Consider the following 26458-nt stretch of genomic DNA (forward strand, 5'->3'; position numbering starts at 1 on the left):
TGTGCTTTCTCCCTCTCTTCTAATTACATTAAAGCTTCTCGTGTTCAGAGAGAGATAAAGACGTATTTGCTGTGAGGAAAAGGTCAGAGTGTGTCGGGTGTCATGCTATATGCATCACGTTACAGGGGATACCATCCAATATAATGTAACATATTGCAACATTGTAAGCAAGGCCATATATTTACTTTATTTAGGTCAAATTTTATGGTATAAAAACATTACAATAATTATAAAAATAATAAAAATACCATATTGTGAGATTCGTGAGTTTCGTGAGAAACTTAAATCCTTACAGTACTACAGAACAAAATACTGCAAAACTTCAACATCAATATTTTTATACCCCTAGTTGCTGACAGTTGGTCACTGCAATAGTGAGCTCAAAGATCTGCAATATTTGCACATAAATTGAGGGTAGTATAGAAAATGTACTTTTATTTCATCTTAGACATTTTCAACTGAACATAGCTCATGCTTTTTATGGTTAACCTTATTAATTTGTTAATATAACATTTTTTAAAAAGTTAAAACCAGGATATTTTAGAGTCAAGTAACGATGGACAACATTAAACAACATTAAACAGACAAATACATGAAAAAAATTATTAAAATGTTTGGGATGGACCTCCCACATGGAAACATGTATTGTGGTCAGATGAATCCATATATCAGATTTTTTTTTTTTTTTTTTTTTGGGAAGAAACTCATGCTGTGTCTAAAAGGCATGGTCTGTCATGGTTACTGTTTCTGCTACATGAAGTCCTTTTTTTTTTTTTTAAGAGTAAATTGCAAAACCAACTTTGGCAGTGGAAAAAGTTGCTGTATCATCCATAATTTCTTCTATTGTATTACTGATTTACTGGTTGTCCTCCTTCTTATTTACCATCTGCGTTTCCAAAGCAAAACTGTATCATATGTCTGTATTATATGTCAGTTGTCATACTGTATTGTCAGTTGGCGAGGTAGGGCTTGAGCTGGTTAAAGATCCCCTTGTTTGTTTGCTTTGTTGTCCGAGATCCTCACACAAGTCTTCGCCAACACCAAGGTTCAAAGGCATCAATATTTATCCGGTCCCGCATTTTATTGTGGAGCTTTCACATCCACAAAGAACCACAGCCTGGACAATTCTGATCTTTGTTTGTAGAGACAAATCGTTCCATTTGAAGCTCTTTTTCATCCTCGCTCTGCCGTGCTGTTCGTCTCCAATGCTGGATGCTTTGTTATTATTTATTGATGCAAGCAGACAAAAGCTGTCCATTTCTTCTACATCACCATCAACTTCCACAAGCAATCTGTCCAAGCATCTAATCACGCTAATATGAAACTGATGGCCAGAGATATTTTACTCTTGCAGAGAGTAGAGGACATGAGTACACTGTGTCATCTACAAAAGCCACAATCAAACTGTGAGCTCTATAGTTCATTTCTAAAGAGATTCTGAGGCTGCTGGCTTGTTTCTAGATAATAGTTCTTTGCTGTTTAAATCACATCAGATAATTTTAAGATTTTATCATTTTATTTAGTTTTTACTTGCCATAGAATGGAAAATAGGGGTGGGCGATATGGCTCTAAAATAATATCACAATATTTCAGGGTATTTTTGCGATAACGATATACTTGGCGATATAGGAAAACTAAAATAATTAATTCATTTCAGGAATATAGTATAAGAGTATAACAGCATAATCATAATGTGGCAAAATAAATAATATAGCATAAAATAATATAATGCAGCAAATAATATTGCAGAATATTTAGTGCATGCATATAAACTGCAAACTAAAACAATTACACAATAAATACACCTAAAGCTTCACAGTAAATAATAGACTACTTTTAAGACAGAACATCTCTATTATCACGACATGGATTTTTAATATCATGATATTTCTGTGTCACGATATATTGTATACGATGTAATATTGCCCACCCCTAATGGAAAACAATATTTACCTTCACTTTAGTGGTGGGAATCACAGGACACCTCACAAGACAGTTTAATACATTATAATCATTTATTTAATTTATTATCATTTAATAAATTATGGACTTATTGGAACATATTGCAACAAATAGCAACATATGATACACTAAATCATAACCCCTATTTTTGACAATACACTTTTATGAACTTTTATCCTGGGATTCTCCTGGGTCAGAATGAAGAAAAAAAACTAAGCTTATTTTTTCTTGTTTTTGAGCTATTTTATCATTCCACTGGCAGATAATTGTGCCCAGTTCAAGCATCATTCCTGACAAAAGCTTAATTTCATTTTCTGACTATAGAAAAAGGATCTGCCCAAAAAAGAGAATAAGTCTCTTTTAAGAAACTAAAACACTTTAAACAAATAAAAAGATAGAAATAAGTTAATCTTATAATATTACTACAAGAATTAAAAAATGAGAAATACAAGATACATTTGATACTTGATAGATAGCAAGATCTATCAATATAGCAATTTTATACAATATTCCAAGTCATCTGTGTTTCTGAAGATGATAAAATACTCTTAAATAAGTAAAAACAAGGAATTATGGATTTGTCAGTGTCAGAATTTGACAACCAATATTCTTCACCACAGGTTTGGGGGAGAGTTTTAGGTAGCTCAGAGTCCCTATGTTATAATTAAAAAAACGACAGATGCCACATATCAATAATCAAAAACGTGTGATAGATGATGATATCAATATTTTGTCCAACACCAAGAGGTTTTACTTCACCTCAGCATCAAACAGAGCCCTGATTAAAAAAGCTCTGGTTCTGTAATTTATTGTAAATGTAAATCACTTCATAGTAAAATAAATGAACTGTACTTTTACTGTTGAAACTTCAGCTACACTTAACGGACAAACTGGGTATCCAGTGGAAAAACCCACTTTGCTTTTGGTCACTGGTTTTCCAATTCATACTGATAGTACTTTCTTCTTTAAAGTCATCCAGCTGCTACACTATTTGGAAGATTCTGTTTTGGAACACCAAGGCTGACCAAGGTAAGCTAGTAAAACAGTCATCTAAAGCACTGTCGGTGCCACTCAACACTGGGGATGTGTGCCAGCTGCTGGCATTCAGAACATCCTGGCTCCGTTCAGGTGCTGAAAACGCTGGTAGTGAATCAACATTTACATTAGAACATCTGGGCACTGCTTTTTTTTCCCCCCACACATATGTGATGAGCATGTTGTGAGCAGACCGTTAGCAAGAATAGCGTAGAATCTCTCAGTACTGCACTGGACGATTGAAAAAAATAGCGCAACAAAATCCAAACCATAACTACAACTACACCAACAAACGACCACAGCAAATAGCAAGATTAGGGTGCAAGCCACACCCACAAGACCACTCAGTCGCTAGTCAAGACCACTAATAAGGTAACATGCGTTGTCTGCGGCCTATAACGGTGCTTCTGAGTGACAGAGTTTTTGATCAGGGGCAAAAAAAAGGAAATCTACATTTCACTCATATCAGTCACACTGCAATAAAGACGCCATTACTGCAATAACAGGATATGGTTGGTATTGGTAGGTCTGAAAAAATGCAAAAACAGCACTCAGCTTCAGCCGCAGCTTCTGTTGGTGAATTGTTTCAAGAGCCTGCTTTAACTACCCTGCTCGCCGGGACTTTCAGTCTCTTTTGCTCCTTGTTTAACTATATTTTTCCTGTTATGGAGTCTGGTTTTGAAAATTATTCTTGTAAAGCTGAAGAATGTGCTTAGGTAAATGAATGAAGTATGAGTATAAATGTGCTCGGTGGCTATATAAAACAATTTCACATGAAAATGTCCCCCATCTAAAGCGACACACAGCGCCTTCGCAATCATATTGGTCATTAAGGATTTAACAAGTGAATTAAAACACACTGTTGTGCAACCACACCCTGACGGAGCAGAAACATGCTGCAGCCATCTGTTAAAGTCGATAGGCCCGTCCCTGTGCTGCTGCTGCCGTGCCTCGCTCTAATTGCACACTCCAAACTTCCAAAACAAAATGATCTAAAATAAACTAAAATAAAAGTCACAACAAAATGAGAAGAAAAAGAGTACTGATGGGAATAGATGTCTTTAGATGAGAGAAGGAATGAGAAAAGGTGCTTTATCTAGAAACACAGAGCGTTTTAGTGATAATGCTTCAGTTTCCAGTGTTTAAAAAACAACAACTTTTATTTCACTGTGAAATATTACTGTTCAATTACAGCACGGTTGAAATAAACATACATAGTACAGCTCTGGAAAAAAAAATAACAGACCACTTAAAAATGAAGAGTATCTTTGATTTTAGCAAAAATAAAACCTCTGGAATATGATCAAGAGGAAGATGGATGATCACCAGCCATCAAACCAAGCTGACCTGCTTGATTTTTTGCACCAGGAGTGACATAAAGTGGTATATAGTTATATGACTCCACCCCTTTCAGCCTGCTGCATGGACACAATGTGGAGAAGAACTGAAATCCTGAGCAAATTATGAGCCAATATCCATGATACTGATTTGGGATACTAAACAATTTCATGTGAAAATTAAGACCATTCAACTTATCATGTTAAGATCACTGAATGAACATTACTGGACTGACTGGATATTTGTTGATACTTTGGGATGGCATACTGTAATAGAGGTGGGCGATATGGGCCTAAAATAATAACACAATATTTAAGGGAATTTTTGCAAAAACAAAAAACAAAAAAATGTTGGCTATATGACAACACTTTTTTTAAATATAATCCCAATTAACGGTTAATTGACAATGAATGTTTGTAGTCGACAACTTTTTATACTCAACATTAGGGCTGGGGCGACGCGTCGACATAATCGACGTCATCGATTACGAAAATACATCGATTTGCATAACGTGCGTCGGCGCGTCGTAAATATGTTAATTAACACGGTAACATAGAATCATAGAACTATTATTTAATTAAAATGATTTTTAAGAACAGCTAAACACAGTTCTGCAAGTCAAACGCGGAGGAGTTCACGTGCGAGAGAGAGAGAGAGAGAGAGAGAGAGAGAGAGAGACACACACAGAGAGAGAGAGAGAGAGAGAGAGAGAGAGAGAGACACACACACAGAGAGAGAGAGAGAGAGAGAGAGAGAGAGAGAGAGATTCGCTTGTTCTGGTGAGAGTTCATATTCTAGTCCCATACATAATTCTGCAGCTCCCTCAGTGTTTTCTGCCGTATTTTGCGGCTAGCGCGAGCGCTTACAACTGACACCGCGGACCGCGAGGTTTTGCCGCGCTTGTGCCGAATCCGACTGTCTGCTGAATCTGACTCCCGCTTCGCGGACAGAATCGGCACAACACCCCGTTATTTTCGTTATTTCTTTTTTTTTTTAAATAAAAATATAATTAAAAAACAGACGCCTACATCTCGGACTATTTTCTGGAGCCCGGGTCGGATTTACGGGCGGGCCTCGGGTCATGTCGGGTTCGGGCAGAGAATCTAAGCTCTAGAGAGCTTGGACTCCGGAGAGCAATCTCCAGCTACAAAAAAACGCCAGCGGGCATCTAAAGTTTGGGAGCATTTCACGCAAAAGGGCAACAATGTGGTCCTCTGCCATACGTGCAAAAGGAGCACTTGAAGCGCAAACATCCAGGAGCACTATGTCAACAGGGTCACACAGTAAGTTACCGTTTACATCAGGGTCTCCGCGGGTGTCCTTAAAAAGACTTAAGGCTGTCTACCAAAGGTTTTAAACCTGCCACAGGCAGAAATTATACAGTTTTGGTTTATATTTGTGCATGGCATTTCGCAGTTTCCAGAAACAGTAGCATTATTCATAAGTTCAGGTGTTTAGCTAAGCTAGCTGCCTTAAGTTATTTTAGCTAGCGGCGTCGGCGCTGCGGTGTTACACCGTTTTCTGTCACCGTCGGAATTTTGTGACCAGTGCTCACGGTTATGAGCGTTCATTGGCAAAACGGAAGCTTTCTATACCTACACCTTACCCTCAGCCCTAAACTTAACCGTTTTGGCCAGTCGGGGTAAACATTAGAAACGAACACGTTTCGAATCGGCCAGTGCACCGGTCTGCTGAGAACTACTTGCCCGTGGTCACAAAATCTAGCGGTCACAGAAAACAGTGCAACACACGGTTGTGGTGTATGGGAGCTTATCCATTTTTAGCGTTATAGATCTAAACGTGTTGTACATGTAAGTGATTATAAGTGTGGGGTTTGATTTAGTAGGCTTGTGTTGTTGTTGTTGTTATTATATATAAATATAGTATTTTATCGTTTGCTTTAAAACGTAAAATAATAATTATTTAAATATGTTTCTCAATAAATAGATTAGTCGACTAATCGAAAAAAATAATCGTTAGAATAATCGTTTAAAAAATAATCGTTAGGGACAGCCCTACTCAACATCGTCGATTATAGCGACTAATCATTGCAGCTCTATACTACAACATACAATATGCATTATAATGGCTCTTTAAAGAATTGTTAAAAAATCGTTCAAGTGGTACAACCTGGATGAAATCTGATTTATCATCAACACCGTGGAACCACACAAGTTGGTAGAGCTTGGCACAACCCTACCAGTCCCTCTGGTTGGGAACTTTTCAAACAGGGTCTGAGCTTTGCTTCCGCTTTCATGGACGAGCTGCTTCTCTTGTTTAGAACAATCAGTCCAACAGAAAGCCACATCCTGAGGCACAAATACCCAAGCACCTGCTGCAGGCCCTCGGCTGGGCGGGAGCCGCTCTGATCACATACACCATTAGCCTCCCATCCCAGTTCATTTGAGTACTGGATTTTACCTAACAAAGACGTGGAGCGAGAGCACAATATGTGGGATGTTGGTATAACGTCAGATTCTTTCAGAAAATGCGCACTCTGCTGTCGCTCTCTGGCTGACAGCACTGGATGCAAATGCAGAGCTGCGCGTTCGAAAATACACGGAGCGTCTAGGCTAGTCGAGGTTATTGCTAAGCAGCGTTTCAGGCTTTATTTATTTATTTGGCAAATCAAATATCGCCGTAATGCCAACAGCACTTATGTCGAAAGCGCTGGACGAGGCACACTGTGCTCTTCAAATATTTTTTTTTTCCTCCTTCCACTAATTATATATTGCAGCCCATGCAACATGACAACAGCAGAAAGCTGATACTCGTCTTCTAATTCCAGCCCGGGCCTGTTTAAGGAGCTTCTGTCTTAGACTGCCAGTCTTCAGCCCCTCAGCCAGCAGAGTGCTTCCATATGTGTGAGGGCCGTGCTGCGTTAGCCTACACGATTCCCTCCAATCACATCCTTGACCAGTGTGGCTTCTGCTGCCCTCACTGTAATGCCTGAAACATATTACATGTCCTGCGTGCTCCCTCAGCCCTTCCATCTCACACCAAAGTGCCTCGGACAGGCATCAAGCGGCCAGGAAGCTGAATCATTACCAAATTAGAAAATGAGGAGAGTCAAGTCACTCTGAGTGTTGCTCGGGAATTTTCTCCTCGGACTGAGTGGTTATGACAGAGTCACGGACACACGTATATATATATATATATATATATGAAACTAAAAACAAAGAAAAACACAGACCAGGCAAAACAGCCGTGGCCCCAGGCCTGCTTTTTCTATTATGAATTACTTTCAGCACTTGCACAGGGCACGACTGCACAAGGAGAAAACGCCTTTATTCCTGCATTCTCAGCCCAGTTCCTCAGATTAGATATGAATAGTAACCTGCAATTACACAGAACAGAACCGGAACACGGGAGATACACTGTGAAATTCCGAGCCTAACATCTAACGTGGTGCTCAGACAAAATAACCCAGTGCCTAAAAGCTAAAAACTAAAAATACTAGAGCACAGCTGTTTGACATTTATTTTCTGGGCCATAGCAACAATGTTTGGTTGTTTCCCATTTGTAAAAACCGCAAATAAAGCGTAAAACCTACCCGGAATACGGTAAATGTAAATAGTGAATCTGTACTTCAGCACTTTGGAGAGGGTGAGGGTGTGGAGGAGAAACTTGGAACACAGTACAGTACATGAGAAGCAACTTCTTATAATCAAAATCAAATAAAAGATTCAAATGTAGATTATATAGATTTACAAGAAAAGGGAGTGAGCGGAATAAAATATAAAATAAAAAGCAGTAAAAATGAGCCTGTGGTGGCACCCAAACAATTTGATCTACAATTTGATTGTGTTTGGTTTAAGGCAACAATCATATATCATTGTTCTCCGGGCTGGGGATACCAGAAACTGCACTGTGTAACTCTGGTGAAGCAAGCAGAACACCACTGGCAAGAACTGTCTAATGCTGCACATCTTATTTATTTAAGTCTTTTAAATGTGTGAAATCGTGTAACATTACTTAATTGCTGGGGTCCACATGTTTTTTTTTTTCACTTCAGATGCCAGTTCTATACCTCTCCTCTCAGCTTGTCCAGAAATGCGTGTGTAATCTATGCCCATAAGGGGTATCTTAAAGGCCTGAGGATCAGAATTGAATTTGGATAGATGGTTTCTAGTTCAATCCCCCGAATTATCAAATTCACGGGATTGAACCTCTAACTGCTCTTATAGTGTGCTGCATACCACCAGCACGAGTGTATATTTTCACTGGCACCACTGGGTTGAATTACATTATAGCGCTGTGCTTTACAGTGTATTTGTTCATCAATTCTAAATAAATCCTAAAAATATATAACATCCATTGAAAGCCCTTTGAACAAACCTTCTACCTTGGAACTAAACTTGCTGTCAACATTACTTTCAATAAAAAAAAAAAAATAAATAAAAAAAGTCCTCTGAAAAAGGGAATAGCCTGATTTGTTTTGTTGTCTTAACTTGATTTAGTAAGGTCTTTATAAACGTTGCCTTTTCTTGATTTAATTGTGAGGTTGTGTGTATTTATTACCAGTTTAAACAGTTACACATGCCCCCATGGCACACACACGTTGCAAGCCGGACAGGAGAGCATGTTTTAACTGGCCCTGGTGGGAAAAGGGAATAGGTGCCACAGCAGTGACTGATAATTTGCCAGTAACTAAAGGTTTTTAAAGTCCTGCACATCTGAGCCATTTCCATTTAATACTGACCTTTATAATCTTCCAGCGCTTCAGAGGCAGAAACCGCAGGGGCAGGAGAAGTAAGAAACGGCTGATGGCAGAAGCGTGCTTTGGGGATAATCTGACAGCTCAGTGACCGTTAGAGGGGTTGAGGGGAGATTTACTCGGGAAGATGACAGAAAACCACAAGCCCACAGAGCTGGCCAGAGAAGCGTGCCTTCTTTCAGCACGGAGGAGGCATCTCCATCCCCCTCCCCGGCCCCAGCCCCAGCCTCAGCCTTATTACTGCAATTAGCCAATGTCTTTAGGGGCTTATGATTATATTGCTCCTTTTCATCAGCGGAGGCCACGGCAGCAATACTCCGAGGGGCAGCTTGTCATCATATGTGCACAGAAACATGTGGGCAGTGGGTGATAGAAGCAACAGAAGCATGGTGCTCTAAAGATTACTACTGTACTCTGTGGAGCATGAGAAAAAGCACTTGGAGCAAAATGTCTGAAACAACAGTGAAGGTACAGTTTATCTAGCAAGTTACCGTACTTAACTACATAAATAAACTTCAATACTAATTCAAATCACTGAGTTAAACAATCAACAGTACTAAGATGTGTTGCCTACAATACTTTTGTGATTCTGTGAGACTCAACATACTGTAATGCTTTACAATATTTCACAGCATCTTTGTTATTGAAGAGGATAAAATATTCTGATAAATCTGATAACTAAAAATGAAGGTTAATATCAAGATTTATAGATCTACTGTCAGTTTTACAGAAGAAGAGAATTAGTATTTTCACCACAGGTTTATCCTATTCCTTCGATTAGCACCACCACTTCGAATAATGAAGCAGAGTCTAAAGCCCTATCCCGATGGGAATAGTTTCTCAGGGGGACGTCTGTGAAAAATATTTCACACTTCAACTCAGTAATAAAACTCTTCCATCTGGACTGCAATCGAAAAAACAGGAGGACCAGTGAGTTTTTTGGTTTTCTCGGTTACATAACATTCCGCCGTCACGTGAGGAATTGGTTTAGTAACTTCATTTCCACTCGCTGTTGTGTTTACATGGATCTCCGTGGAAACGCACACCCAAAGAGTAATTAATTTACATGGCAGTGGTCAAATTACATGTTAAATGCTATTTAATGTCTGTCCGGACAGGAATAAAATTACCAGAGAACCCCAGAGTTCAGCGAAAAACAGTAGGTAAATTACATCAGGACCCCCTGAGAAACTAGTCCCGTCCAGAAAGGGGTTTAGTGCTAAAATTGTATATTTTATGCCATGCATCGATAATGCATCGCAAATGAAAATTATACAACGCAATGGAAAATCAATATTTTGTTCCGCATCTGCACAGAATGGTGCAAAAATTAAAGCCATTTAAGCACACTACTCAAAACTATTTATCTCAGTAATAAAAGTGCTTTTGCCTGATAAAACAACCTATATTATTTGAAAAGAAGCAAATAAACAAAATCAGGGGAAAAAAAATGAAATTCTCATTTTTAAGCAAGTAGTTCATATTCTATGAAAACATAGGTTGATTCCAGATTTCTCCCCAGTCAGCACCCCAGAAGATCTGTTCAATTTCATCAACAGCTCACCTGATTTACAATCATTAAATAATACTCCGTGAGAAGAACTTTAGAGATGTTTTAATGAACACAGTGACGTAAAACCACAATTATTTGTACAAATGCTACTTGTATTTTTTTAAATATTATAAAAATACAGTTTTAAAAACACTTACTGTGCAAAAATGAGCTTTACAATATCCACACATACTCAAAACTTTTGCACAGTACTGTACACAAAAAGCTGTAATTTTCCAATAAGAAGAGTGTTAAAGGGCACACAGGAGATTGTGTGGTGAAATCACTCAGCAGCTCAGCCAGGCTGTCATTAACATCTCACTGTGCCTGATCTTAACCACATCATCTCACACACATTACAGCTCCAGCTATTCCACAAGTGAGGTCCAAGCGAAGGCTCTCTCAGAAGACCAGGCTAATGACGTCAGATTTTAAATGAACGCTCGGTTCTTTTAGCAGACCTTAGCAGAAGTTAAATCAGGGAAAATCTGTGTGAGAAAAAGTATTAAAATATATATTTTCCAGTGTCTGGGAGAAAAAAAGCAAAAGCGAAAATTATTCAGAAGTTGGGCAATCAATTATAAAATTAAATTAAACCAAAATGTAAAGCCTCTTACCGATGCAATCTTGTGCAATCTACATAACCAACATAATCTTGTTATTGAGTTGTTATTATTATTATAAACTGAGAAAATGAACATATCACATGTTAAATTTATCATATCAACAATAATTTTTTAAGCATGTAAAAATCACTTTGCTATGCATGAAGGGATATGTACCTGACATAATATTTTTACCAGCTCCATTTTATTACTTTTTAAAATTCTTTAATACTTCAAAAAATATGTCTCCTTACAAAACCTAATACCTAATGTAGTCACATGATCTAGCTTTGTCCGATCTGCAACAAGCAAGCAACATAGAGCAGAACTCAAACTCTGAGCCAACTGAACAACTCTAACAGCTTGGACCAAACAAAAATGTAATTATTTGTTCATTAAAATAATCATTCATTAATTGGTATGACTGTAAATTGTTCAATTATTTATTAATTGTATGTGTTGATTCAGCAAACGTAAGATCAAACCTTTATTTCAGCTTCTATTCTTTTTAAAAGCCTCTCTTACAGTTAATCTAAAGTGCTATAAGCTAAAGTCTGGACCTGAACCTTCAAAGTTTAATCAGAGAGTTGGACCATTTTCTGCTTCTCACCTTTCAAGTCATTTTGAATACATTCAGTGATGTTGAGGTCTGCATTCTGGGGTTGATCTGAAAGCATCAGCAGCTTGAGGAGCTTGATCTAATGAAATATTGTTCTGTTTTGACTGTTTGCTTTTCTCACTAAGCGCTTCTGGATGAGCTCCATGTAATTTCAAACCCACAGCGTTGAGTCATCGTCCACTGAAAGAATGGAAGAAACACCTGTGAATCATCCGAGAGCTGAAGTAAGAGTGAAAAATGATTTTCTCCAAAAGATAAAAATGTTGTTTATCTGGGCAGTTTTGGTTGAGTAAAAGGTCTTACACATTGGGGGGAAAGTTAGGGATTCGATTTCTCTTTTTTTTATAATAATTCTGACCCCAAACCTCCCCTCACTTGTTGTGCTTTTACTTCTTAAACTCAGTGGAATCTCTGCTGGTTTCTATTTGTTCCTCTCACAGGTATAATTTTGAAATGGTTCAGCCAGCTTGCATTGTTGTTGATAAAAAGAAATACTTAGGGTGAAATAAGGGGTTAACTTTCCTTTTCCCCTGTCTCTCTAAAAGAGAGGATATTTTGACTGGGAATTAACTAATGAATGGTGCTTTCTGAATTATTCTCTATTATTTTTGGTTTGGAAAAAATAAAGTTTTATCTTCAACTAAAACTGCAGTATTAACTTGAAAGTCTAAATGTCATTAGCATGGTCATCTGAGCGAGATGAGATTATTTGTTAAGTAGTTTCAAAGGGTACAGAGAAAGAGACACATTCTTAAATTAAATTTACAATTAAATTCACAATAAAATAATCTAAAGTGAAATGTAAAAGCTGAAGGGGGTTAGATTTCCAAAAACATCTTACTGTATTACCATCCTTACATAAGCACAGCAAGTTCAACTGAGAGCGCAACACTGTAGGTCACTTTCTTAATCTGTATTTGAAGAAACATGGAGGTGAAATATGGCATTAACTCTAGCTGGCTGAGTAATATTTCTATATTTTTGTACTTTTCTAAAACGTCTCCAAACCCACTAATAAAGCGATATGGTTACAGAGATTAAACCCGTTTCAGCTCGCTCAGGAGCTGGATCCTTCCGACCACATCCCTCATTTCAGTCCCTGCTTCTGACCTACAGATAAATATTACCAGACTCAATTCATTAAGAGCCGTATATATTACTGGCCCTTTGAAATCCTAACTAGTAGTCATCATGCCCGGCTTGGGCTCCAGCCCGTACCGAGCTTCTGTGTTCAGAAACTCAAAGCACATGACCAAGGCACTTATTTTGACAGAAATTATTATTCTAGCACTGCTAAAATAAATATATGCTATTCAATAAGGGCCAGAGAATCTGGCAACCAGTCTATTATGCTTCATAATTCTGTCAGTTTGAGAGAATGTGGACATCTTGTTATCTTCAACCATTACCGCACAGTTACAAACAATCAGGAATGCATCACTCCAGACTCTGATTCCCTCCAGATACCGACTCCCTACAGACCCTGATTCCCTCCAGATACCGACTCCCTACAGACCCTGATTCCCTCCAGATACTGATTTTAATATGCATTCAGAGAATTGGCCTGTAGAAAGTACTGATCCCACACTAAGGCATGCATTAAAGTATTCTTCTTCTGTACAAAAAGCATATTACATAAATGAACAATGAAAAAATATTAAATCACATTTACAAACGCCTACAAAAAATGCAAAACCACTGCATTTCAATTTGTGCCATTTTCTAGATTTTTCACATGATTTTAATCAGACAGGTGTTCTGAAATGTATCAATACTGACCAATAAAATCCAAAATGCTCCGAAATGAATTGAAATATATATTATTTTTACAAAAACAAGAAAGTTGCACTTTTGGAGATCATAAGATTTTGTGTGACACCAGTATTAAGATACTTAAAAGAGTATCAGGTACATAATCAAGTACATACAGTACCGCTCAAAAGTTTGAACACCTCTTTTCTTTTAATGTGTTTTGTTTCTTTTTATGATTTTTTACACTGTAAATATAATATAGAACATATTAAAGCTATACAGGAACACATGTAGAAACCAGAATATGTTTTATGTTTTTTAATTTTAGATTCTCCTAAGTACCACATTTAGCTTTGTTGACAGACCTGTACACTCTTGGTATTTTAATCTCAGCGTCTTTATGAGGTAGAGTCACCAGGAATGCTGAGGAGGTGCTAAAGCAAATCAAAAGCTTTTTTTACGCTATCCCAAATCACAGATAAGGATTTAGGTTCAAATCAGGGGAATGTGGAGAACAAACCTTTTACTATGCAATTCCACATGAGTCCCTTGTTTTTATTTTCATATATTTTATACTAATCTACAATTAATACAAAATGTATGGTACTTTGTCATTATAAGCATAATAGTTAATTGTTCCAATTGTTTTAATTAGAGCAGATTGTGCAGTAAACAAAGTCATTATTTAGTCAAAAAGTTGTTATGTGAGAGATTTCCTTTCAATGTTTTATTATTTGATACGTTTTTTAATCATTCTGTACTATAAGAAAGACACAAGTATGTTATTAACAATAATTACATTAATAACATAATATCTGTGACCGTGCTACTTTGGAAATAATAAAAAATTCCATGCATTTCCCCCTCAAACGTTTCAGGTGTTTAAACCACCTCTGGGTCAAATGATTTTAGGGGGAAATTCCAGGCTGGTAGATCTGGCAACACCACTGCCGGAAGATCAAGGCTTCATTAACTCTGACACATCAAGAGAAAACACCTAAAGATATTAATTTCAAAATTGTATACGTCTGAATTACTCCCACCCTCACCTCCATATTATGACTAAATCCCCCCACCCCTCAAAAACACAATCACAGATCAAATATCTTCTTTAACGAAAGACCCCCTTACTGGCAGCACAAAGAATTACTTAAGAGCCGATCAAGACAAAACACACAATGTTTTCGGAAAGCATCAAAAGATGCTTACTCACTGTAATAAAACAAGAGGAGTGGGCAGACATAACACATGATGTGTAAAACACATCATATCAGATAGTCGCACTTTTGATTATCAACATTAAATGTGCAGAGTGATAAAGTGAATAGCACCCTCATCACTTTCCTTCAGCTAGACATGTATGTTCTCGTACACAGCCGGTACAGAAACACCACAAACAGAGAGTCATTGTTCTCAGTAATACATTTTATCCTCTTACTAAACAACTCTCATATTAAAGCTGCTACTGTCCAGCAGGGGTGGGCAATATGGCACTAAATTATGATGACAATATTTATTATCTCGACATTTATTATCACAATATTACTGCAATAACAACTTTCTGCTAGGCTACCTACATAGAGGAGTCCTAACAAATTCATAAGCATTAAATGATGTATTTATAAAGCAATATTTGTATATTAATAAATAACTTTGTGGTTACTCAACAACATGACATAAGTTCTATGAATGATTGAGGCCATCAAACTTTTTGTCAACATTTTTTATTCATAAAATCTCTCATGAAGCATATCTATTAGATTTGAAATATATAAAACATTTATGCATGTTATATTATTACATTTACATTTAATACATGTAATACATTTAATCTTATTTATGTAATCTTGTCCAGTCAAATGCTGTTTTTATATTGGGATTTATAGGCAGCTTTTTAAGTAGTTAAGTAGTTAAGAGGTATTAGCAGATACCTCTAAATTTGGCATGGATATTAGAAGAAGAAATGCAGAAAATATTTTTTTTCAGCATATCACTGAAATTTACGCATATACAAGTTACATCGTAGGAAATGCAATAATTTGTGCCATGTTAAAATTACATGTTTCAAAACGTTGTGCTTAATACAAAGAAAAAAATGACACTGTTCTCATTTTATTTGAGAGTATCTACCAAATTAATAATTATATTTACCCAAAACCATTACTTTTACTCAAATCACTGATACACACATTGCGTTGTTAACATGATGACATGATGGCTCCTTAGCTTCTTGAAAAAGTAGTTTAAAGTTCCTGTTTTTATAAATATTGCAATATAAATATAAAAAATAAGAGACCACTTAAATGGTTTGAATGATATGTTTACCAAATTGAAAACCTTTGGAATATAATCAAGAGGAAAATGGATGATCACAATCCATTAAAACAAGCTGAACTGCTTGAATGTTTGCGACAGGAGTGGCATAAAGTTATTCAAAAGCAGTGTGTAAGACTGGTGGAGGAGAACATGCCAAGATGCATGAAAACTGATTAAAAACCAGGGTTATTCCACCAAATATTGATTTCTGAACTCTTGAAACTTGAAGAATATGAACTTTTTTCTTCGTATTATTTGAGGTCTGAAAGCTCTGCATCTTTTTAGTAATTCAGCTATTTCTTATTTTCTGCAAATAAATGCTTAAAATTACAGTTTTTTATTTGCAATTTCCGTAGTTTACAGAATAAAGTTTTTTTTTTCCCCAATATCATAAAGCCCTAGCTGAAAGCGAAAAGGTGGTATCAATGTATCTTTAAGTCTAACAATACTATTGTGCATTATACAATCTGACAAACCTGTACTGTAGACCTTGTTGTATCTCTGCTCATCACTGTCAAATCACATGCAGAGGAAGTGTGATCTTTCATTGTTCATGTGTAATGCTATAGCTCTAAGGTCATTTAACGCCTGCCTGCAGTGAGCTTTACATTGGCATCACGTTACATACATTTTGAATGCTGGTTTGAATACAATCCAAATAGAATTTTGCCATGAAAGGTGGCCAGTTGCACCTCTAATTTGAATACTGCTAACCACTCAGAATATGCAAAAATGGCTCTCAAGGTAATTCGCGAGCTTTCTGCATAAAGCATCAGGAGAAAATATAGTTAAACTCTACTGTGCATGCACTCTACCTAGCAGAATGCAGCTTTTCTCATTATCAAGTATTTACTACCACCACCACGTTTTAAAGAAGTTTTTTTTATTTAAGTATTTTCCATAAAGCTTAATTCTAGGCTATATAACAGGATCTCTCCTAGTTGAAAGCAATTCACACAAATGAAATGATCCATCAAGTTCAATACCATAAGTGCGCAGCAGGCATTTAGGCCATTTAGGTAACCTCCCATCAGCTACTGTACCTGGCTGCTACGCTTGCCCAGTATTTACAAGGCCACTATCCACTTTCATTTAGCGAACGCTTTTGACATCATACGTTAAGAGGAGCTGCCAGAAACGTAGCTTCTGAAAACGGAGCAAAAAAACTGCCAAAACCTCCAAGTGCTCCCAGATCCTGCAGTTAGGAGGAAGGGAACCTGAATTATACTGAAGTGTGGTCCATCTGAATGCTACCACATGTTAGCACAGGCCTCTGTACCATATTAACTAAAGCCACTGCTATAAAGACACGGCAAATAGAGCACACCCACATTGAGCTCATGCGGTGAAGCACCCGTGCTGACCACCGAGCACTGAACACTGAGCACAGTGTCCTTAAACAATGTTCAGATGATAACACACACACACCATTATCTGAACAGGTAAATATGAAAGATCTGAGTGTTTCAGGGCAGTGTGGGGTATTAAGTTGGCACCGGATCAGAACTGCTGTTAGCTACAGCATTCGTGTTTATAGCAATATTCAACAGAAAAGAAGCAAAACAAATGTTAGTGAAGTACAGATGGTGGGGAGAGACTCGGAGACTATTGTTCCACTGTTTCAGCTCAGAAAGCACAGCGTGTGTGTGTGTGTGAATGTACCTTTTAGACAATAAAGCTTTTAGCCAATGTAACTGCAGCTCATGGGTGGCTGCCCTTAAAAGTTAGGCAGGCTCAGAATAAAAAAATAAATAAATAAAATAAAATAAAATAAATTTACTTTAAAATTTGAACACAAATATTTAAAATTTAAAAGGACTAAAAATGGAAGAAAAAAGGATTTCTAATTGTGGTTTCAGATTTTCAGGCTATTTTAATCTATTTTCAATGTCAGACCAAAAAAAAAATAATAATAAAATGGCCATTTTACAGGTTAAAGTACTTTAACATTAAATTTAATGAAAACAGATTAAATGTCATGTTACTTTAACTACATAAGTATTTCTATTAGTTCGTTCGTTAGGAGGTTTTGAAAAAATGTAAAGGAGAAACTGTCATTTATATATCTTTTTACAGCACAACAAATGAGTCAAAAATTCAAAAAGAGCAAAAATAGAGCTACAAGGTTTTGCAAGTGTGACACTCCAGGTGCACAATAACACATCTCCATTTTTGCTGTTTAAGTTTTTGACAAATTGAATAAGATCACTGTTTATTTTATTAATTTAAAATAATGTATGAAGAAACTGATCATTAGAAATGATTTAAAATGACTTGGTTTGAAGAACAGGTTATATTCACGTTATGTTAATCAATAATGCTAATGTTTTTCATCTAATAAAAAGAAAAACTAAAAGAAAAAAAATCTATTTCACGTAAAAAACTTTGTATACAGCAATCTACTGACACAATACATTCAGAACTCAAATATCAAATATTATCAACATTGAGTTTGATTTTAGTGAACACCTCACAGTGATTGTATCAGATAATCTCACCAAGATAATAGTCAAGGTTTCCCAAAAGTCAATGACTAAATTATTTTCTTGCTTTTAATCATTTCCTTTCATCCTCTTTAAACCCAGTCCCGGGTCTGCTCTGAGCCAACTGGGAAAAACAAGTAATCAGACATCAAAAAACGCAGTTTTATTTGAACTAACCATGTGTTTGTTTCTATGGTAATTACTAAAACAGCGTTAGACAAAGCATCAAGGGAGCGAAGCAGCAACAGCAGCCGACGATCTGCAACAAAAAAGCCTCTGTACACTTTCAGCAGCGCAGAGCGTCTAAACACAACAAGACTCGTCTATTTCAATCGATTTCAGAAGTGATTCATTAAAACCCTCCCAGGAAACAGACGAGCGTTTCTGCTAATAAAGTCACACAAGGCTTTAAACACCAGCAGAGCTTAGAGCCTGTTCACTGAGCAAATCACAGCTAATTGCATTAAACAGAATGTTAAATACAGAGCGCCCTCATCTCACAGAGAGTAAATATAGAGTAATGGATTCATTAGCACTACTTCACTATCATTTAATCACTGTTAATGATTATAATAACTGCATTTAAACTTTCTACAATGATCAAGAAGTAGATTAATAATACAAATATATAAAATAACATTTACAAACTCAAATATGTTGACATTAAACAAAGGTGTCAATAGAGATGTGTATATTTCATTCAAAACACATTTGTAAATGTAAATGTAATTTGTAGTTCTTGTAAGAGAATTTCTGGGAGATAAAAAAAGTGGGAAAAAGAAAAGGTCTGAGCTGGAGGCTGTTTTGTCTATGAGCCGGTTATGTATACATATTCATACAAACAGCTTAAATAGCTTGAACTGCTTAAACTCCTGATGTTCTGCATAAAAAAGCTTCTACTTCTAGAACATAAATCAAGTGTGAACCCATGGGGTTTACCAAGTGTACAAACCCTATAGCGTACAAACAAAAGAAAAAGCTACTAAGCGCTGAGCTGTCTGCAACATTTAACACAGATCAAACTATAAAACCATTAAAGCATTCAATGTGTGATCTTTTCATTTAAAAGAAAAAAGTTCATTTTTTAGGCAATAGTGTTTCTACCTAAAATTCCAATGGTACAAGAAACTTATATAAACAACTATTTGAGCCCACTGATATTTTATCAATTCTTAAGTTTACTCTTTTTCTACCTGTGCATGTCTTTCCAGGCATTTAAAAGCTTATTATCTGGCAGAAAGTGTTAATTTACTTAATAAAGCACTAACATTAGAATAAAAAAAAAGAGTAATTCATTTGCAATGGATCGCACGTAAAATAATAATCAAACACATACAGCATTACTACAATTAAGTGTTTTACATCATTGTGTTCATCTGCAAAGCTCTCTTCATTATTTATTTGTATTATCTCTACACTCGGTTTGGCAAATTAGTGCTTAATGATACTGAATTAGGAGAGCTGGTTATTACGACTGAACAAACTAAAGCAAAAAAAAAAAAAAAAAATTGTTTCTTCACCGGTAAATTGCAAAAAAACAAACAAACAAAAAAAAATAAATATTTGTTTCTTCACCAGTAAATTGCAAACAAACAAACAAACAAAAAACACCACCAGCATAGGGTCTTCCGCACTGACATCACAAAAACGCACTGATGTGACGAAGGTGAGTCATAACCCGAGCGTCACTGAGCAGTCACAGAGACAGTGCGCTAGGCAGGCAGACTTGTGATAATTGTCAAAAATGACAGGCTCTTCTCCTTTAATTGCCATGCTCAAGATGTGCCCATGCCACAAGAGAAAGCCACTAGGGTTGATAAAACCTGCCAAGCATGATCAAGCACTCCGAGCCAGAACCGAGCCTGAGTCTGAGCCTGACCCTGAGCATGCCTGGCTAACTCATGCCTTGTCTTAACCAAGTTCACAACCAGAATTCACACCCTCAGTATATATATTATTATATATATTATATATATATATATATATATATATATATATATATATATATATATATATATATATATATATATACATATATATATAGAGAGAGAGAGAGAGAGACCACTTCAGTTTCTGAATCAGTTTTTCTGATTTTGCTATTTATGGGTGTATGTTTGAGTAAAAGGAACATTGTTATTTTATTCTAACTACAACAACATTTTTCCAAAATTCCAAATGAAAATATTGTCATTTAGAGCATTTATTTGCAGAAAATTAAAAATGGCTGAAATAACAAAAAAGATGCAGAGCTTTTATACCTCAAATAACGCAAAAAAATCATAAAGTTTTGAAATCCGTTCAGAAATCAATATTTGGTGGAATGTCCCTGTTTTTTAATCATAGTTTTCATGCATCTTGGCATGTTCTCCTCCACCAGTCTTACACACTGCTTTTGGATAACTTTATGTCACTCCTGGTGCAAAAATTCAAGCAGTTCAGATTGGTTTGATGGCTGTGATCATCCATCTTCCTCTTGATTATATACCAATACCAATATAGACATTAATAACTTTTGTTTCGTAAGTTTTACCGTTTACTCTCTGTAAGCTTATATTTTAGCTTTCAACCAACTGTACGCAAACAACAAAATAAGAGTCTTGTAGGAAATTTGGTTGTGCATTTATTGGTTTAAGTGCTCCCAACAGCTTTAAACCCTCTTTTTTAAATTAACAGGTTAATAAAACAATTGTTCTATTGAAACTAAAAACATTAAACAAAAACTTCCCTGAATCAGTGGATTTAGGCAAGTGTTTTTACTACCATATTACCAAGCTCTATATAACACCAATATTAAATTAACAGACTTTACAGTAAGCTTTTGGCTCCTGCTCTATTTTTGACAAATCAATATTTTTAGACATAAATTAACAGTTCTGCACATAGAATTAACTTCCCTTAGGAGATTAAGTTTTTTTTTCCCTTAAGGTGCTCTGAAGAACCTCCCAAAAAGCTTAAGGTGTTTCAAATAATTAAATCAGGAAGTTACTTTGATATTGTCTATGGCATTGTTAATACAGTTTATGAAAAATTAAGGCTAAGAAGATAAAAGGTGGCCATACAGATACAAAACAGTGAACACATGAATTTACCTATTCATGCAGTTAAATAACCGGGATTAGTCTATTCCTGATGAATGGAGAAATGACCAAACGAAAGAATAACCTCCAAAAGCCTGACTCAAATAAACCTCTCAAAACGTAGCTTGAGACACATGGCATAAATTTGTAAACCTCACAGTAATTTTAAGCTTGAGTGTAGGCAGTGGAGTGTTTGTTCTGGATTAAATCTCTGATTACACCAGAAATGAAAGAAGCACACTCACACCGATTCTACGTTTTCAGCCACCGACCTCAAAATAAAAACATGTTTTCTGAGTAAACCATGTCATCACAGGTTTGTTTAACGAACTCTGTCTGCTGCTTCTGCAATTCTGCATTTTCTAAACTATTTTTGTTTGACTTGACAGGTTTCCACTTGGTCTTCAGCGTTTTTATGGGCTATGAAATAATACAACACATTCAACTTTTTTTTTGTAAGAAAAAAAAAAATAAAAATAACAAAGCTTCTAAAAGAATTCTTTAAACAAAACCACAGAAGAGCCTCTTTACATTTAACAGATGTTTGTTACAGAAATTTCTCATTATCCCATTTATTCAGAATTATGACACTGTATTTGCCGTTGGTACAATCTAGATCTGGGAAACAGGACATTATCATATTGTGATAAATTAATTATTGTGATAAATAATATGCATTAAGTGCATTGTGGATTTAACCAGTGCTTACAAAACATACTGACAAACTGTACATTTCCTTACAGAAAGTGCTCCAGTAATAAGTCCTGTTTCATTGTATAACATTTAGAATAAACTGTAGTATTTAAATAGCATTTTTAAGGATCTGATTAATGCATTTTGTCTGTGTGAAATTGTGATGCATTTTGTGTATTATTCTAAATTATTTAAATATTCTGCAATATTTTTACCATATCACTTAAGCCCTTATACTCAAAGGGCTCCAGAAGTTGCTCGGTTGGCTCACTGTTCATTTTCTCCTTTATGTTGTTTGAATTGTTTTGCTCATTTCTGATCATTGCACAGCCCTGTGTGTCTGTGGGCCTATAATGGTGAAAAATTAGTTCGGAACTAGATAATAGATGTCCTAGAAAACTGCAATAAACAATATTGTAAATTTCTGACCATTTTATGCCTCTTTAAAAGTAATAATATAATAGGACAATAATGTAATTTCATCCTTTTAGAGAGTAGAAAACTTATGAGAATTAAAATATATATATACATTTTTAATATCATAAACCGAATTAAATAGATACACCACCTCATTCAAATCTTTGGATGATATAAAGGTGATATTAAAAATGATTGAGGTCATGTGCATTATGTAAGTAATGAGTCTTTAGAGTTTTACAAGGAACCAAAGTGATTCTTCTAGGATTATTTTAAGTGGTTCTTCTTAGCGGTCCATTAAATTGCTTGAATATCCCTTTGTAGCATTTTTATTTTTAAGGATTTAAGCCACACACGGTCAAAACTACAGGCAGTCTGAGGAACTTTTAACTGTATATATTAAAATATTTATATTTTTAAAGGCTAAATTAACCCATATTTGTCTAGAAATTAGACGAGACAGCTGCCAAAACAGGCTAATAAAAGATCCGACCTCCACTACAGCACTGATTCTCACTCTAGCTTTGACAAGTCTCATTAATATTTGGATCACATCGAGGAAACCCAATATGTGTGTTATACATTTAACTCAAAAGAAATCGGACAGAATTTATATAAACTAACCAACTGCAGTGAACACAAAGCGCTCTTTCTGAGGGTTCCCAACCCCAGCTTCCTACAAAACACACTCAATACATATTTAAATTCTAGAATTTCAACAGGACTGCGGCGGCAAAACTCAACAATAGCGGTAATTATTTAATGTGTCAAAATCACCAAGCGGGGGAAAACCGTCTCCACCAGGCATTAGTGCAGACTTTTCCAGAAGCCAGGAATAATGTTCTACCATCTAATGCCCTGTTTATGCCTGTGTGGTCCACGCTGAAGCGGGCCAAGCTAAAGCCAGGCCTGAAAAAGGGTACGCACACATTCCGGTTTCTCTTTTCACACTGGCCACGAAAAAGCGATGCTTGCACGAGGACCACCAGGGCTAACCTAACACAGCACAGGCACTCCCATCTGCAGCGCAGGCACGCTTTACCCTTTACAGAGGAAAACAAGAGCAAGGAATCAAATCTGTTGGATAAACTCTGTGCATTACAAAAAATTAACAAATGTAATTTTTTTATAACAGATAATATTTGAAATGATTGCAAAAACAATACCTACAGAATTTGGTTACAGAACTGTGGCTACAGGACTAAAGACTTAGCTCCACTAAAGTAACAGAAGCACAACAGTGCTGTGTATTTTGTGTATTTTGTTCATGTGCTACTGGAAGAGTACTACAATCACATCACCATTAATTCAACAGAATTAGGAAGCAGTTTAGAAAGCAATGTAGTTATTTGGTGGCGAGATGTTTCCCATTACAATCTAGAGCCATGTCCTCTACTGCCACCCTAGTTGAAATTTCTATTATTTTAAAATTTATTTATAGTAAGAACCTCTTCCTTAATAAAACACTGTGAGGAAAGAAACAATTAATGTAACAGAAATTCTTCTATAGAAATACACAAAGAAAAAAAAATCTTAAAACAATAGGGGTTGTGTAACAGATCACTAAACCCTCGCATTAGATTCTATCATAGGATTTGAGTAAGAGATTGGATACAGATAGATTTTTGGATTATAATAAAAATAGAATACAAAAAAATAACAAAAAACAAATGTGAGACAGCAATTTAAGCTTTTTAGTTTGGAAGTATATTGGTATTGATTACTTTCTATTAATTACTTTTATTTTGGCGCAGTCTTTGATGCAATCTGTTTGTTCATGTTTATTCATGATACTGACTGTCTGTTCATTTGTATCAGTGACCGCATTAGTCTTTTAGCTGCAGGTCCACAGTTAGCCACCAGGGGCACTCCTTATAAAAGAGCCTGAAAAAAGCTTGACCTGGAGAAACGTTTAGGGCTCCTCTTTTCATGACCCGGAAAAGCATCCTGATCAGACCAATCAATTTGTGACGCTCATATTCAAGTGCTTTTGTTTTCGGACAAAATGACGTATACAACATCAATCTAATGTAACTTTAGGAATTTGGAAGTTGCTTGCAAAATAATATCCAAAACATATCCAATAACAATCTATTTAGATTAGATTTTTTGATTATTTACTATCAAATACTTCAGTCTAAAAGGCTGCAGGTCAACTGAATTTGGGATATTTGGAATCAAAATTATTTCAGAATTTCTGACCAGAAATTTCTTGAGAGGTGTTCATTGGCAAAATCAAAGTATGATCAAAGTACTAAAATTTATTTTATCATTTCATTATTTCATATTTTTGATTGCTTATGAACATGGCATTCTTTTGAGACATATTTTGTTTGTTAATTGGTATTACTGACACTGTCTTTGTGTTATGTAGCTTTTGAGCTTATTTTATTCAGTTACACGTCAGAGGTTTATAGTTTATAAAATCCATTATTCTGAGTTGAATTTCCATACTTTAGTCTATGCCTATACAAGACTCCCACTCCTCACACTAAAACAACTCTGCTCTCTGACAACTCAAACTGATGTTGCTGCCCTGTACTGACAGTTTTTTTATGCACTAAAGCTCTGTTCACATGACAGACAGCAAACAGCTCAATCTGTATGTTTTTAGAGTCAACACTTGTAAAAAAAAAATAACAACTGCAGAAAAACAGTCAAATAATTGTTGGTTCACAGTCATCCCAAACAGTAGCGATGAAAGCACTGTTACACCACTTTTAATTTTTTACTGTAGTTACAGAAGTTACAGAATAATTATTGAGATGTCAACTACAAAAAAGTGCACACCTTATTTACTTATTTCTATTTATAGCTGTTGAGTGACTGCTAATAAATTTACCTGATGTGACCCCAAAACAAAAATGAATAAGACACACTGTGCTTCAAGTTTTTTTTTTCCCCCCCTACTTTAAACAGTGAACAAAAACACATGAGGCAAATGCTCTGACCTGTGGCCAAAGCAGCAGCCGCTGAGGTGTGTGAGACTCATGAATCACTGCTGCTAATTCCCCACTATTGAGAAGCGGCAGGAGAGCTCGTCTCCACTGCAGGACTCGGGACTCAGAGACAGACATGATTCAAAGCTCAACACAGACTGACTGAGTCCCCAGACTGTCACTGCAAACATGGCCAATTATACCACACACACACACACACACGCGCACACTTCTTCATAGACACTGAGACACACACACACACACACACACACACAGATAAAGGTAGCGTTTTAGGCCATGCATTTAATAAAAAAATGAATAAATAAAAAAAAAGCACAGAGTTGAAAAATGGCAATGGGGCGCAAGCAGACGGAAATAGTAAATATCAGAGAGGATGAAGGACATGACAGCAATCCAGAGGAGAGGAGCGAAGAGATTGAGAAGCACTTATGAAGAACCCCATTAGGAACAGGAAGCTGAGTAGCAGATGTAAATTACTGCTAATCACTGCAGCTCCAGGAGTTTCTGCTCCAGCCAGACGCTACCAAGACACTACTAGAGAGAAAGAGAAAGAGAGAGAGAGAGAGAGAGAGAAACTGAGTGAGAATGCATGAGGAGCATTTCTTAAGAAGAGAGGAGCGAGACAAAGCGAGACAAAGTGAGAGAGTGAGAGACAGACAGAGAGAGAGACAGACAGAGAGAGAGAGAGAGAGAGAGAGAGAGAGAGGTGGGGGGGGTGGGAGAGATGAAGCTTCTGCTGCTGTGCTGAAAAGTTCTCCGTGCACTGCAGCTCCTGCCTCACACACACTCTGCCACCGCTCAGCTCCATCCCTGTGGATGTGAGGAGGAAAGAACCCTGAAAAAGAAAAAAGAAAAAAGAAAAAAAAAGAAAGAAAGCAAGAAAGAGGAAAAAAAAAAGTGAGAGAAAAGGAGGACGATAGGCTGTCCCACTC

At 36.3% G+C, this 26458-nt stretch overlaps 1 protein-coding gene across 7 annotated transcripts in view; it reads right to left on the reverse strand.

The window, feature by feature from the left end:
• supt3h (SPT3 homolog, SAGA and STAGA complex component) overlaps positions 1–26458 on the reverse strand; it is a 152920-nt gene that overhangs the window by 82224 nt on the left and 44238 nt on the right. The gene's annotated exons all lie outside the window — the stretch shown is intronic.

This window comes from Astyanax mexicanus, chromosome 14 (assembly GCF_023375975.1).
Source record: "Astyanax mexicanus isolate ESR-SI-001 chromosome 14, AstMex3_surface, whole genome shotgun sequence".
In the NCBI taxonomy this organism is placed as follows: domain Eukaryota; kingdom Metazoa; phylum Chordata; class Actinopteri; order Characiformes; family Acestrorhamphidae; genus Astyanax; species Astyanax mexicanus.